At 35.3% G+C, this 15,309-nt stretch overlaps 1 long non-coding RNA gene across 1 annotated transcript in view; it reads left to right on the top strand.

Annotated features, from left to right (window-relative positions):
- Positions 1-623: 623 nt before the first annotated feature.
- Positions 624-15,309, top strand: part of LOC120085330 (uncharacterized) — a 16,555-nt gene continuing 1,869 nt past the window's right edge. The window contains exons 1-2 of the long non-coding RNA XR_016531843.1: positions 624-2,035; positions 9,888-9,952. This is a non-coding gene — a long non-coding RNA (uncharacterized LOC120085330). The remainder of the gene's footprint in view (positions 2,036-9,887; positions 9,953-15,309) is intronic.

Genomic DNA, 15,309 nt, shown 5'->3' with positions numbered 1-15,309 from the left:
GGCCCCGTATTTACCGATTAGCTTTGCTTTCATCATTGTTTTCTTTTCATAATGTCTTCTATGTTTCGATGTTGAGAAAGTGTGTGGTAGATCCGTCCTATGTAGTTGACTTTGAGCCATTACAGTTGAATGATAACTTAAGCTACAAGGAGAAGCCCATGGAAATTCTCGTTAGAAAGGTAAAGATGTTGCGTAACAGGGAGATAGCTTTTGTGAAAGTGTTATGGCAGAATCATTAGTTCAAGGAAGCCACCTGGGAGCGAGAGGATGAGATGAGAGCCCAGTACTCGAAGCTATTTCAGGAGTAACTTTCGAGGACAAAAGTTCTGTAACTGGGGAAGAATGTAACACCCCAAAAGTTTATGGTAGTAAGCTCAATAATTTTTATTATTTGAGGGTGTTTTTGGAATTTTGGGCATTTAAGTGTAATTAATGAAGTTTAATTATTGTGAAAATTGGGCTTTTCATGTCGCATAGTTCAATTTGGAAATTAATAGTAGGAATTAATTTCATTTTGGGAAGAAAAAGAATTTAATAGAATAAGTGGAATAGGAAAAGAATAAAATGAAATAAATAAATAAATTTTATTTTATTTTTATATTTTCTTTTCCTTTCATTTTTCTTTTTTTTTTCCCCTTTTTTTCCCTTCCCTTTACCTTCACCCTCACGCCGCCCAAGCCCCCCTTGAAAATTTTCTTCCTTTCCGTCGATTGGATCCGACCCCTTCATCTACATCTATCAGCCGTCGCCAGCCGTTTGTGCCTCCAGCCAGATGTCGCTGCTCCCCTCTCCCTCGCCCAACTGTGTTGAGGCTCAGAAGCCAGCCGTACGAATTCAACTGTCTGCCAGATCTGACGTTCGCCGTTCGGATCTGAGATGCGTCTAGCCAGCCGTTGAGCCGTTCGGGTCTGAGACGCGTCTAGCCAGTTCTATTTGCCAATCCATGCTCACCAAGAGCCACCGCTCTTCATCCGCACTATCCAGATTATTAGTTGCGTGCTGCGCAGCCTTGTCCACTTTTGTAGCCATACGTTGCCCAACCTCGACCCACGCACCGCTCATCTATCCAGCCTTGCAGACCTGTGTGCAGCGGTTGCTGCCATTGCAGGTCTACCTTGCGGGTTTTCTTTCGCCACTGCTCTCGTCGGATTTTTGAGATTTTTTGGGTAAGTGAATGGGTATTTTTATAGGTTTTCTTAAAGTAGCTTGAATGCCTATCAAGTTTTGACATAAATTTATGTTATCCACTAAGATTTTGGTCGGATTTGATTAACCCATAATGTTGGGATTTTAGATTCAAGATTTAGGAGGATTTTGAGTTGGCTCATCAAGTTTGAAGTTTAAGACCAATTTCGGCGGAAAATTGTTAAGGTTGGTAAGTCTTTGTGAGTTTTGAAAATTAACCTTAGACCAAGCCATAATTTCAGTAAAGTTAAAATTGGAGACCACGAGATATCTCTCCATTCATAAGCCAAATCCTTTTCAAAAAGCAGAAAGAAGGAAAGGTGGATTTAGAGGGAACCATGCGTTGATCATGAAGGCCATGCGTTGGTAGTAGAACTATGCGTTGGTCATGAAGTTCCAAGAGGAAGAGATGCTGTCGGACAGTAAAGTCTAGAAGTAGCATCAACTTGGGACGAGGAATTCTCCCAGACTACTCGTGCGTTTTAAGTAATTCTAAAGCCACCTAAAAGCTCTGAGAGTCTAGTTTTTAGGGTTTTGCTACAAGAGAAGAAGCTCCAAGGAATTGGGTTGGAGGGTGAAGAAACAACAAAAGGGTCGAGCTATTGGGTAGACTTGAGCCAGTCTTGTTGTTTTGAAGATTTCGGCCAAACCACTAAAATTTATGAGCTAAGATTTTAAGGTAAGCTTCCTGAGACATTTTAGAGAATGTTTGTAGAAGAAAGTATCTCGATATAAGACTTAGAACTATGAGTAATCTGAGCTTTAAATTGAATCTAGATTCTAGGGTTCTAAAGGGAGGCCGAGAAGACCTAGGAACTTCTAAAGAGAGAAAGATTCCTACCTTACCAAGGTGAGTGGTAATTTTCTTTAAGTCTTAAGCATATCTTTTAGAGTATATGTATATATTATGTTATGAATGAGTAAAAAGCATGAGAAATGTGATTATGTGATCGGGATAGTCAGGGGGTCAATAGACCTAGTTTCTGAGCCTCGAGTGGAACCTCACGGGATGGTCAGGGGACCGAGAGGTCTAGTTCCTAAACCTGTGGGAGGAAACTGGCATGGGATAGTCGTTGTATAAACATTACATTGTTGTAATAAAATGGGCCTAATCAATCAATTGTTGTTTATCTCATTGACTTAAAGTTTACTGAGAGTAAAAAGGTTTCAGATGGGCAGTAAGTATTGCAAAAGTGTAGTATCTAGGTCCCTCACGCCTCTCCTCGAGCTCAAGAAGTGGGCTCAGAGCGGGGTGTGACACATACTCTGCAGGTGACCCTCAAACACTGTAGCTGTGAGGGCCTTCATAAACAGATCAACAACATTGTGCTCCAAAGCTATCTTCGTGACAATCACGTCCCCTCGATGCACAATCTCTCAGATGAGATGGTATTTCCACTCAATTTTTTTGCCACGCTTATGACTTTGAGGCTCACGAGAATTTGCCACAACACCACTATTATCACAAAAGAGTTTGTATAAGACCGATGTTTGTATAAGACCAATCTCATAATGTTTAGTCTCGTTATATAATGTGCCTTAGTTTGATAATAGTGATAATAGTAGGCAAAATAAATGGCGCTCGCATGTAAATAACTCATATTATTAAATAAAAAACATTTGTTTAATACAAGTGTTTACAAACTACAAAACCTAACAAGACTTTAGAGTATCAACCCCAACAATCTCCCACTTGTCCTAAAGCGAAGGGGGTGTACATTACAACAAGTACAAAACAATAAACTAGGGCACTAAGGCCCAATACAAAAATATACCACTTGCCCTAGTCCAGTTGCAGGCGGTCCCATAAACCCATGCTTTGAAGGTGACCCTAAAAAACTGTAGCCGTGAGAGCCTTCATAAACGGGTCAGCAATGTTGTGCTCCGAAGCGATCTTCGTGACTATCACATCCCCTCGATGCACTATCTCGCGGATGAGATGACACTTCTACTCTATATGTTTACCGCGCTTGTGACTCCTAGGCTTTATCGAGTTTGCCACAGTACCACTATTATCATAATAGAGGGTGATGGGCCTATACATGTCTGGAACAACTTTCAGATCAATTAGGAGCTTCCTGAGCCAAACGGCCTACTTTGCAGCTTCACAAACCACTACATACTCAGCCTCTTTGGTGGAGTCCACGATGCACCCCTGCTTGGTGCTTTACCATACTACAGCCCCTCCGTTAAGAGTGAACACTGATCCTGAAGTGGATTTCCGAGAATCCTTATCAGTTTGAAAATCAGAGTCCATGTATCCTGTATGGCTCTAAGACCTTTTCCTGTAAAATGTCTTTTGGTCATTTCACCCTCAAGACAAGATTCACACGGAGGTAAAGATTTGTCTTCTGACTGACTTATGAGTCCACAGTTGAGCAATCTCTCAATCCTATTGAGATTACTGTGTCCAAGTCTCAAGTGCCAAAGATAGGTATTAGGAGAAACTTTTTGCCTTTTATGCCAAGTCTCAGCTGTTTTAAACAATCTCAGTATTCAAAATAGTTTGAGCCTCGGTTGGTTTTAACATGTATAAGTTGTTTTCTAGTTTTGCAGAACAGATTTGAATACCTCTTGAACTAGTGAACACTTCATTTATTTCAAAAGATACTTTGTACAGTTGTTCTATCAAACAAGAGATAGATATTAAATTCCTTCTCATCATAGTAGGAACATAAAATACATTTTCAAGTAAAATGAATCTATCTCCAAAAAATAACTTCAAGTCTCCCATTGCTTTAATTGAGAAAACCTCTCCCGTTCTAACTTTGAAGGTTGTCTCGCCTTTTACAAGCGGTCTTTAGGAATTAGTTTCCTGAGAAAAAGCACAAAATTGATTAGCGGCCCCTTAATCACTATCCAGGTTAATGTACCATTCTCACTAAAAATGTCTCAACAATGAGTAAATCATATTTACCTTGGTTTTCTTTCTCAGCTTTCTTATCTATGATAGCACCGTATACTTCCACCCTCATATCCAGAACATGTTCTCTAATAGAGGTTTGTTCTTTTATGTGGTGGTCGTAAACCTCCTTAAGAGTATCGTGCCTGACAGATGAGGACGGTTGTCCAAATATTGCCTCCAACGAATCCATTATCCCCTTCGCAGTGACCATGCTTTCATGTTTCTTAGTCGAAACATCTTATATGTTTGCTAAGATATAGGCTTGGGCCTTTTCATTTGCTCTAACCCATTTATCATAGACATTCTGAACATTTCAGTTTGCTGACGAGCCGAGAGTCGGAGAACATTCCTCTGTTAAAATGAACCTAAGATCACTGATCAATAGTACCGTGTTCAAATTAGGTTTCCAAGTTGCGTAATTATTTTCGTTTAATTTATTAGAAGCGAGTAGTTAAATGATTGAGTTAGACATGTTGAAAATATAAACAAATTCTATTAGTGAAATTCTAGTAAATCCAATCAAGTTTTAGTAAAAATAATAAGGTACCCATATATCTCATCAATTTTGCAATGATACTTCAGCGAGTCAGAATAATCGCTACCGAGGGGTAGTCAATTACTCATTCACTTAGTCAAGACATTCTTGACTAAATACTAATTCTAGAATATCTCATATTCCTATAGTATTTAGTTATCGTTTTTTGGTCAAGAACCTACTAACACTTAGCAATTCTTATAAGTATAACCCATCATTTTTAGATCCCAGAGATAGGTATCAAATAACTATCGAGGGGTAGACAATGCTAAAGAAAAACCTAAGAGACCCTATCAATTTTTTGAGTTTGCATTGTTCCAATCCCCAAGTCATAACCCTCCGAATGGGTGATCGCCTAAAAATGACACGCAGGCAGAGCATGGGAATCTCATGGTGCAACTTAATGGAGGAGACCGTAGGATGTGTTGACACGTTTCCTTCTCGCACTTACTATGAACAACTTCCCCTATTCATCTTGTTATTGACCCATGCAAACACTTTATGAATGGAGTGATCGCCTAAAAAACGACACGAAATCGAGCATGAATCTCACGATGTGAACTCTTATGGGCGTGAGAGCTAAAAATAATATATCATATATATCATTAATCCCCCGTTGAAGTGTTCTAGATGGTTTGGGTAAACTTTTACTTACACATATTCCGACTAATTAAATACAACCTAAGTCTAGGTATTTATCCGAATATAACTTTTATACTAGATTTAACCTACAATCTCTAAGTGATAAACCTTATTGCCTTACATCACTCACGCATGCTCATCAAATCAGGTTAACAAAACTCAAGAACCGACTCCATCTTTAGGTAGCAGGTGTTCCGTAAACCGTCAACTTAAGTACCCACAGTCTTAGACAGGATCTTGCTGGGTGAGCTTGTGATTGAAGTTTTACAAGATAACGACCTATTTTAACTATTAAATAGGTTGTAATTTGTTAATCCTATGTGAGCATGCAATTAATTATCTTTGTTATAGATTTTAAATGTCTAATTTATTTTATAACACTTATAACTTAGACATTCTCCATAACATATATCATACATTTCATAATTTAATATAACAACTTATATTAAATCTCATAAAAACCTACACATGCATACTATATATTATAACACTTATAACATACTTTCAATGCATGTAACATGCTTTCCTATGGTAGGATTTTAAATCTACATAGCATACTTTATGCACAAACAAGATTAATTTAATTAAAACATACATTCATAATGCATAATTAATTAAACACACACTGAAGTGACATTGGTTTTGACATCCTAAATAGGAAAATAGCTAAATTATTACAATAATAATTCAAAATCAGCTCCGAACTGCTCCGGAACACTTCAAACTGACCCGAGCCAACTGAAAAACCCTTGAACCGTACCTCCAAGGCACCAAAAAGGTTGAACCGGACTAGAATAGGCTGAATCGGGTCAAACCGCTATCTGGACCACCGCTCCTTGCACACACATTTCTGGGCTCTCTGATGAACAGTGTCGCACTGGTTGAAGGAGCGTCACAATGCTGTTTGACAGAAGTAGCTTCGACCTACTTTTCCTGCTGTGCCTTACTCCAATTTCTTCCAATTACAACCTAGTTTCAACTCTAATGACTAACAAATTTATAGACCATTCTTCACACATTAAAGCCCACAAAGAAGGGGTCAATTACAAAAATTACTACAGAATTGAAGGTAAGACTTGATGCTAAAATCGTAATATGTCTACTTCAGCAAGCATAACATTCATCACATGAATTAACACCCACTAAGCTAAAATTAATGCAAATTGAGTGCTTAAAACATGCTTCAATACTAATTGTAAGAGTCTACAATGCATATCCAGAAGAAATCAAAATTCTAAGCACTCTAACTACATTAATTTTAGGATTAAAATATGCATGATCAAGATAAGAATATTAGGGTTTCAGAAATACAACCTTTGTAGAAACACCAAATTGATGCAGTCTCTTGCACGAATCTGATAAAAAATGGTTCGTGGACGACCTCTAGAGTCTTCCACACTATTCTTCGATTTTAGAACGGGTGCTGGGATCCAATTTGTGAAGAAATTGAAGGGAATTTGGAGAGTTAGAGAGTTTTTGAGTGAGAAACTTGGAGAGAACAATTCTCTTCAAAAACACAAATTGCATGAACTGTTTCCAAAATTTATTCTAATTATAGAAGAAATTCAAGCAAATTGAATTTCATCCTATAATGACACTAAATCAACATGCAATTAAGTGGAATTAGGTGTTCAAATAAGTGAGAAATGTGGGATTTTCCCACTAACCCTATTTTCATTTTTCTATTTTCCAAAAAAATCAATTAAAATGAATTTTAATTTTAATTCAAATTAATTCAATTAATTAATTTTAAATAAAATTTCTTTAAAATCAATTTTAAATAAAATTAATTCCAATAGTTAATTTTAAATAAAATTAATTCCAATAGTTAATTTTAAATAAAATTAATTTCAAATATTAAATTAATAATGAATACCAATCCCGAACATGAATCCCTATTCATGTATAATATTTAAATCATATTTAAATATTTTCAACTTTCCAATTTCGTTTAATTCAACAATTAAATGTCAACTATATCACATATAAGTAGTACTTATTCCTTAATATGAATTTGAACATTTTAAATTCTCTCATCACACTATTTTAAGGTTTAGTCCAATATAAGCTAGCAGGGGGACCTAATGAATCTAAAGATCATGAATTCAGAAAATTAGAGATTAACCAGCTAAACTCTTTAACCTAATTAACCGACATTCGTTAACTATTGGGACACTCCATTAAAGCCTAGTAGCAGTACTTTCCTCACTGTAGATATATTTCTGTCCACTTGATTTAACCATAATCAGTAAGTCGATCCTTCACAGGTTGTTCATAATTACAGCTGGATTAAAATCACCGTTTTACCCCTATAATTACATTCTGCTCCTTGAGTTTCACTGATCCTCTAATGAACAATTGATTTGTGGTCCAACCACCAAACCGAGTCCCTCTTAGGTCAATAAGAGGGTGGGGCCCCATATTCGAGACCAGAAGTCAACACTTAAGAGAACAACCTATCTCCTGTCCCTAAAATCAGGTAGAAGTGAGTTTCATCTTGCAAGACTATGTCCTCACCTATCTATCCAGTTTTACCCCTAAAATGGAAGGCTTATTGAGTTGGCGATGTTGAGCCACTCTCACCCATGTGAACTAAGGAATAATCATGAATAAACTGGAGTTCATAGTTAGCTCAGGATTAAAATCGAGTTACCTAGATCATCGAATTGAAATAGTCAGTCTTATTAGTAAACGGTGTTATAAAGTAAAAGTGACTATCTTGTGGTCTGGTCTTATGCAAAATCATTGCATAGGATGCCTCCACTCGTATGTCTCCACATGAATGATTCAAGATCACATCGTTTGTATCAAATACAAAGTGGGCAGCATCCATAATATCCTAGGTTAAGGTACCCAACTTTATCCCTATACTATAGACCGTGTTGGCTATATACTCGAACTTGATCCATTTCTATGTCTCTACATATAGTTCAAGTATTCATACTACAGCCAGAAGTTCTTAGTTTATTGGATTTAGGATTAAAAAGGTGCAATTCACACATCTTGCTCCTTAAGTCCCACTGATCCTCTAATGAATAATTGGTTTGTGGTCTAACCACCAAACCGAGTCCCTTTCAGGTCAATGAGAAGGTAAGGCCCTCTTTTCAAGACTCGGAGTTAGAACTTAAGAGAACACTTATCTATTATTCCTGGAATTGGGTAGGAGGGAATTCTGTCTTGTAGGACTATGTCCTTAGCTATCTACCCAGTCTTATACCTAAAATGGAAGGCTTATTGAGTTAGTGATATTGAGTCATTTTCACCTATGCAGATTAAAGGATAATCCAAAAAAAAAAAGGAGTTCATAGTTGGCTTAGGATTAAGATCGAGTTACTTAGGTCATCGAATTGAAATAGTCAGTCTTATTAGTAAACAGTGTTATAAAGTAAAAGTGACTAATTGGTGGTCCAATCTTATGCAAACTCATTGCATAGGACGTCCCTCTCGCATGTCTCCATATGAATGATTTAGGATCACATTGTTTGTATCAAATACAAAGTGGGCAGCATCCATATTATCCTCAGGTTAAGGTGCCCAGCCTATCCCTATACTACTATTTTGGCTATATAATCGAACTTGATCTATTTTTGTGTCTCAATATATAGTTCAAGTATTCATGCTATAGCTAGAGGTTCTTAGTTTATTGGATTTAGGGTTAAAAAATGTGCAATTCACATATTCAATAACATTTTTACTAAATAACCTTAATAACAACTTTATTGTAAAATAGAATATGTTTAATGTTTATAAATCACGAGTTTTATGACATAAAATCCTACAATGAATACTTGAGAAGGACTAACTTGCTGTTATTGGTCTATATTCGTGGACACAGAAATATATCTATAGTGAAAAGAGTGCAACTGTGGAGTAGAGTGTACCAACAATTAACGAATATTGATTAATTTGGTTAATGAATTTAGCCAATTAATCTCATATCGTTGGAGCTTCTGATATGTAGGTCCATAAGGTCCCATTCTTAGCTCACTAAAGGATATTAATGAAGATCAATTGAGAAAATTGTATGTTAACCTGATTAATATATATATAACTAATTATAATGTGATCTATAATTCATATTATGTAAGAGAGATATATTTGAATAAAATTCAAATATCAAATTTGTGGGAATTGGATTCCTAAAAAGATGTATACATATAAATATGTGATATTTATATGTTAATTAACTTTATATTTAATATGATTTAATATAGTTACTTAATTGATTAATTAATGATTAATTAATTGATTAGGAAATGATAAGAGAGGTGGAAGAATATAAACATTTGATGTTTATATATTAATTAACTATATTAAATTAGGTTTAATGGTTATCTAATTAAAGTGCCAATTAATTAGATAAGATGTTATTTAATTAATTGACATCACGGGTAAACAGATAATTACTTTGAGAAGGGGTAAACTCTTTTCCATATATAATCATAAAGCCCATTTGGGGAAATAGTTGATTTGGTGAAATCAATACCCTAGCCTCCACAGATTATTTCCTCTCTACAATTTATCTCTACAATCTCTTTGCCTCTTCCTTTTCCAAGGGTTGGAGATCACTCATCCAACTCTTAGAATTCTTAGAAGAATAACAAGGTATTCTTGTGGTAGTGTCGGTGACGGTGAGTTCGTGTGGAGATCAAGAGGAATATCAAGAGGGTCGGGAGTTTACAAAGGTAAGAATGATTCTTCCCCTTTGTTTCTCATTTTATTGCATGCTAAGCATGTTATTCATCCTATTTATGTTATATTTAGCTTGTTGTTTTGTTTCTTTAAAAATGAAAAAAAATCGAATGCAAGATGATCCTAACGCTTCTACTCGGAATTTCATTCTCAACAACTTTAATCACATAAAATATTCTCCACTACACAAGATAGACTCGAAATAAACATAATGAATGTGCAATTCCATATGGAAGAAGCACACAAAAATTATAAGCAATTGAATCAACTGAACGAACATCCCCTTCATCCATCACCTTAATCTTTGTCAAAATTTATCGTTTCTTTATCCTAATGTCTCTGAATATCTAAGTGATACCTAAGTGTCACATTTTTAATGCCCATAAATAACATCTATAAACATACTTGTACATACTCATGTACAAGAATCATAAATAACCTCTTCTTCTAAGAATGTAAAAATAAGATGCAAATGAAAACAGAGCATTGAAGATAAAATGATGTTCATCATTTTCATTGTTTTTACCATTCATTCAAGGAAAAAGAAACAAAATAGTCATTCTCATTCTTCGTATTCTAGAGTACTCGAACAAAGTTATAGCTGCAACTTGGGACAAGCTATGAGTTTAATTTGAATAATAGCAAATGATGAGCATGATTCGCTTGAGAGATTTGGTGGATATGAAAAAATGTTTCTCAAACAAACAAACAAAAAAAAACAATATTTGAAAGGATTATTTTTAAATATAGAAAAATGAACCAAAATATTTATAAAATATAGCAAAATTTTAGAACTATCAATAATAGATGCTGAATCAGTGTTTATCAGTGACATTGATAGACACTGATAGATTCTATCAATGTCTATCAACGTCTATCATTAATAGTTCTAAAATTTTGCTATATTTTGTAAATATTTTCAATAGTTTTACCATTTGAAATAATTTCCTTATTTTGAATGAAAGGAAATTGGACTATGAAATAGAGAATCGCAACCAAAGAAATATTGAAGTCAAAGATTATATGTAAGAAGTTCTCCTCTAATAGGAAAAATAACATAGAATCAAGATGTAACGTATTACTCCCAAAAATTAAAATTTAATTCCTAAAGGACAACAACATTGAATCACTTATATGAAATGTGCAAGTACTTGAAACATCAAGATTATCAAATCTACCCACAAATAATATCATTAAGAATTTGGTATGAAAGAGGTTGGGGGAGAAGAAGCTCATGGAAGCAAATGAGAAATAGTAATTTTCTGTCTCCATACAAATAATTTTAACAAAAGAGTGTCCCTTCATTGCAAGTTTGCAACACACTAATCAAGGTTATTAGAATTTCCATTAACTATGTCACATTAGCTAAACACCTATTAATTCTATATCTACTATGAAACAAAAGACATCTAAGAATGATAGGGATCGTTTATGTTGTGACTTTAATAAAATACTTATCAACGTTTTCCACATAGACATTGTGTCGTATTTATTTTCTTTCTCTTCTAATCAAGGGTTAACTTTAAGATCTTTGAATCGCTCATCCTTGCAACTTTACAATTAAAAATATGGCAACCATTACATTAGTTAATCTGTCTTGCAACTCATTTATGTATAAAAATATTGTTATGGAATACTATTGAAATCAACTTTACAAGTTTGTTATAACAGTTCTTTGTAAAGTCCTATATAAGTACAACTTAACTAACTGATTGAATGTACTGAAAACTAAAGAAAGAATCCTAACTACTTATCTGTATTCTTCAAGAAACTCTACAAGATTTAATAAATCTCAGCTCCTCCGTGGATGTAGGTCCTTTTATGGTCGAACCACGTTAAAGACTGGTGTCTTCCTTCTTTCCCTTCTCTTTACTCTTCATGCATAGCAATTTGATCTTCATCTTCTCAGATCTCTCTAAGAAAATTGACAGCATTTCACCATTGTTCTTCCCTCTCCCTCGAGTTCTCTGAAACAGAAAGAATGAAAAAAGTGAGATAGTCATTCAAAGCTTCCAGACAAGTGAATATTGTAGTCTAATCTTGGCCATCAATATGTAGGGTCAAAAAGTGTTTTCACACAGATTGTGCTTTCTGTATATGGTTTTAATTCAGCTTATAATATTAGCTGGTTTTCAAGTCAAATTGGTTTTCTTAGTTTGGGCCTCGGTTGTTTCATGGAAAAGCCCACTTCGTATTGAAGACAACCCAACAACTATTTTCCTCTATGGACATGTTATTACAAAAGTCTTGGGGAAAAAAGTGGGATTTGGTGTAAATCCTCATAATGAAAATAAGAAAGAAAATGGTTGTAGATCAATTGATCAATAGCTTGAATGTTAAAAAGAAATCATAAGAAATTTCGTCGTCTGGAGAATTCATCTAAAAGAAGGGCTCAATGGAGAGGCCATATTTGTTGTCAAAACAAAAAAGATCCAAGTGTTGGATTGGGTCAACCAAATTGGAGGAAACCTTACGTTGGAGCTGACATTGATTGTGAAATTTAGTAAGTCATCGGTGCAATTAATTAAAGAATGTTTCTCAATCTATCTAGTCAATAAAACTTCCTCCTAGTTAGGTGATATGAAAATCACATCAGGATGTTAGATTTATAATATAAACTCCAATAATTTAATTCCCTTCTTAAAACAAATCATTAGTTTTTATTTTCACTCATGAATTCTAGGCTTAAACTAAAGAACGTAAAAGAAATCTCCAAGCCTGTGCTAAGAAATAGGTTTTTATAGATTCTCTCAAATAAGGAAGCTTAACAGTAAATGTTTAGATTATAAGATTTATCTTGAGCTTCATTAAAGTTTACTCTAGAAAGAGAAGGAAGGAATAGCAACATGAAGAAATAGGAGGAGTAAGGTGTGAAAATAAAATGATAGAGAGAGAATCTTTGATGGTTTAAAACAAACAACTAGAAACCAACAAACAAACATAAACTAAATTAGTTGGAGATTGACCTTCTTTTCGACCACGAAGAAGTAAGTGAAAGTTTGTTTTGTTGTTGGGCTTAAAGATCTGCACAATTTTCTTCTGTAACTGTTGGAAACGGTAGGGCCCTCAGAACGACGAACTGTAAATCATCAAGGCATGGTGGTCAAGCGAAGAGAAAAACCTGCAAAACAGAAACTCGTTATAGGCTGAGTCACGGAGCCCGCTCTCTTTAAGACGTTTCATGGCTCTGCCCAAGTGTGCAAGCAGGTCTGAAAATTGCCACGTCGTCCCCAGGATAAAACAGGCAAATAAAAACTGATCGAAAATGCACCGTTACCGATCGAAACATACACCCTTTCTAAACTCACTGCTTGGAAAGCTAAGATGGAGAAGGAAGGGAAATTGAAGTGGGAATTTAGAAAATGAATTCTGTGTCTCACGAACTATTGAAGGCCTCACCTTTTATAGGTCTTCAACATCGAAATTGACCGTTTTAAAATTAATCAACGGACCGTTTTAAAAATAATCAATGGACCATTTTAAATAGTAGTGAGAAACTCTCTAATGCTACTGTGCTTACGACGCATTTGACATCTCTTTCCGTTATAATAACGGTTCTAAACTTTTGCGATTGCAGTACTATTGCAATGGATCAATATGGCTCGTAACAACTTTTCCCATAAGGGAATCTCTGATAGCAGACTTCTAAGCTAGTCTGCTTCTTCACTAGCTGTCGCTAGTGCTATCATTTCTGACTCCATCGTAGATTGGGCTAAAATAGTCTATTTCTTGGACTTCCAAGAGATAGCTCCGCCAGCTATATTAAAGATATAGCTACTTGTAGCCTTTGAATCATCCGAAAGAGAGTTCCAATCAACATTGCTGAACCCTTCCAGGACAACGGGAAACTTTTGATAATGTAATCCTAGGTTTTGGGTTTTCTTTAAGTATCTCATGAACCATTCTATAGCATTCAATTGCTCTTTACTAGGTCTGCTTGTAAACCTGCAAAGTAGTCTTACAGCATAAGCTATGTCAGGCCTAGTGCAGTCGGCAGCGTATCTAAGACTGCCTATGATACTCGAATACTCAGATTGATTAACACTGTCATCAGTGTTCTTGAACAACTTGGCACTAGGGTCATAAGAAGTACAAGCTGTTTTACACACAAAGTAGTTATATTTCTTTAGAATCTTTTTTATATAGTGAGATTGATCCAAAGAAATTCCCTTTTCAGACCTATTTACTTTTATGCCTAAGATTACACTAGCTTCTCCTAAGTCTTTCATGTCGAAGTTCGCACTCAATATTGATTTTACATCATTTATGACGTGGAAGTTCGACCCAAAGATCAATAAATCATCTACATATAGACACGATATATTGCAGAGGTTATTATCAAACTTATGTTAGATGCATTTGTCACTTCATTGACCTTGAAACCATTAGATAGGATAAGGTTGTCAAATTTTTCATGTTGTTGCTTAGGAGCTTGTTTTTATTGGATTTTATGTCCTAAAACTCGTAGTTTGTAATATCATATTCTTGTTCAATAAAGCTGTTATTGAAAATCTTTAGTAAATTTAAATTCTATATTCATGAATCCAATAAACTAAGGATCTGAGGCTATTAAGTTTAAGTTTGAACTTTATGTAGTGACATAAATGTGGATCAAGTTCAAATATATAGCCAAAATGGTCTATAGTATATGAATAAGATTGGGCGCCTTATTCTGGGGACACTATGGATGCGGTCCATTTTATAGTTAGTACAAACGATGTGATCTAAACCGTTCATGTGGAGACATGAAAATGGGGGCATCCTATGTAAAGAGTTTACATAAGATTGAACCATGAAATAGTCACTTTTTACGTTCTAAATGCCACTTAATGTATAAAACTGACTATTTCGTTAATTGATGACCTAGGTAACTTAATCTTAATCCTGAGCTAACTATGAACTCCTGTTCACTCAGAATTATCCTTAGATCTGTATAGGTGAGGGCAGCTCATTATCACTGGCCCAATAAGCCTCTCATTTCAGGGGTAAGATCAGGTGGATAGCTGGGAACATAGGGTGCAAGACGGAATTCACTCTACCCGTTATAGGGATAGTAGATAGGTTGTTCCTTTAGTACTGAATCCAGGTCTTGAACAAGGGGCCCCACCCTCTCATTGGCCCGAGAGGCGTTCGGTTTATAGGTTGGACCTTAAACCAATTGTTCATTAGAGGATCAGTGGAACTTAAGGAATAAGATGTAGTCTCGGGGGTAAAACGATTTTTTATGACCCAGCCAAGATTACGAACAACCTGTGAAAGATTAGCTTACTAATCATGGTTATATCATATGGACACAAATATATCTATAGTGAGGGGAGTGCAACTACGGGACTATAGTGGAATGACCCGT

This window comes from Benincasa hispida, chromosome 9, assembly GCF_027475165.1.
Source record: "Benincasa hispida cultivar pf3 chromosome 9, pf3_genome.v1.1, whole genome shotgun sequence".
Classification (NCBI taxonomy): domain Eukaryota; kingdom Viridiplantae; phylum Streptophyta; class Magnoliopsida; order Cucurbitales; family Cucurbitaceae; genus Benincasa; species Benincasa hispida.
This window is presented reverse-complemented; position numbering and strand designations above follow the sequence as displayed.